The sequence below is a fragment of the Ochotona princeps genome, chromosome X (genome assembly GCF_030435755.1).
Source record: "Ochotona princeps isolate mOchPri1 chromosome X, mOchPri1.hap1, whole genome shotgun sequence".
Classification (NCBI taxonomy): Eukaryota; Metazoa; Chordata; class Mammalia; order Lagomorpha; family Ochotonidae; genus Ochotona; species Ochotona princeps.
The window spans coordinates 47,704,922-47,706,574 of NC_080865.1; the positions used below are offsets into that span (position 1 = coordinate 47,704,922).

Genomic DNA, 1,653 nt, shown 5'->3' on the forward strand with positions numbered 1-1,653 from the left:
AACCAGCACCAATATGGGATCCCGGCATGTTCAGGGTGAGGACTTTAGCCGCTAGGCTACCATGCCAGGCCTAGAATGTAACTCTTTTAACCAACAGCACACATTAATTACAAAATGAAACTTGAACTTGGATCTTCTAATTTATACACTGGCTTATTTGCACTAAAGCATGGTAAGGAAAAGGAGAAAAATAAAGCAATTTGTATTATAATATTTGAGGACACAATCTCAAACAGAACAGAAAAGGTATTCTATCTCAGAAACACTTTGAACCTGTATATAGCAGTTCAGGGACTGGCATGATGGCCTGGATCCCATATGGGTGCTGGTTCGTGTCCTGGTTGCTCTGCTTCCCATCCAGCTCCCTGCTTGAGGCCTGGGAAAGCAGTAAAGGATGGCCCAAGGCCTTGAGACTACATTCACATGGGAGACCCAGGAGAGGCTTCTGCTTCCTGGCTTCAGATCAGCTCAGTTCCAGCAGTTGTGGCCCCTTGGGCAGTGGACCAACGGAGGGAAGATCTCTCTGTCTCACCTTCTCTCTGTTCATCTGCCTTTCCAATAAAAATAAATAAGCCTTAAGAAATAAACTATGTATAGCAATTCAAATCCTCCATTATTTATGGTTACATCATAGGAAAAGTGGACAATGATGATCTAAGTAGCATAGGCACAAAACAGAAGGCCTAGTTTATCTAGATAAAATCGTCATCATTGCATGATTTATGTGGTGAAACAACTGTAGGCTAAGCCAAGAATGTACATTGCTCTACACAAGAGGAATATAACTGATAAGAACAGATACTACACTTGATCTTAGCCAAAAGGCCGAGAAGCGATGAGAGAGAGAGAGGAATATAATTTTTTTTTTTTTTTTTGGTCTATTGGCATGAAAACAACTGCAAAATATAGAACCACTGGGGTGGCGGGGCAGGTCTGGGACACAGTGTAATGGCTCAGTGGCTAAAATTTTGAATTGCAGGCATCATATGTACACCAGTTCATGTCCCGGACACTCTACTGCCCATCCAGCTCCCTGCTTGTGCCCTGGGAAAACAGTAAAGACGGCCCAATGCCTTGAGACCCTGCACTCACATGGGAGACCCAGAGGAGCCTCCTGACTTCAGATCACCCCAGTTCTGACCATTGTAGCCACTTGGGAAGTGAACCAGCGGATGGAAGAATTTTCTCAGTATTTCCTTATCTCTGTAAATATGCCTTTTAAATAATAAATAAATAAATCTTTAAAAATAAAAAAATAGGGCCTGGTGGCATGGCCTAGCAGCTAAAGTCCTCGCCTTGAACACGCCCCAGGATCCCATATGGGCACCGGTTCTAATCCCTGCAGCTCCACTTCCCATCCAGCTCCCTGCTTGTGGCCTGGGAAAGCAGTCGAGGACGGCCCAAAGCTTTGGGACCCTGCACCCATGTGGGAGACCTGGAAGAAGTTCCTGGTTCCCGGCTTCGGATCGGCACAGCACTGGCCTGTTGCGGCTCCCTTGGGGAGTGAATCAGGGGACGGAAGATCTTCCTCTCTGTCTTTCCTCCTCTCTGTATATGTGACTTTGTAATAAAATAAATCTTTAAATATATATATATATATATAATAAAAACAAATAGATAAAATCTTTAAAATAAGATTAGAATGAGATGATC

General features: G+C 43.8%; 1 pseudogene; it reads right to left on the reverse strand.

The window, feature by feature from the left end:
• Nucleotides 1–738: 738 nt before the first annotated feature.
• On the reverse strand, nucleotides 739–837 carry LOC118760560 (U2 spliceosomal RNA; annotated as a pseudogene).
• Nucleotides 838–1,653: the final 816 nt, after the last annotated feature.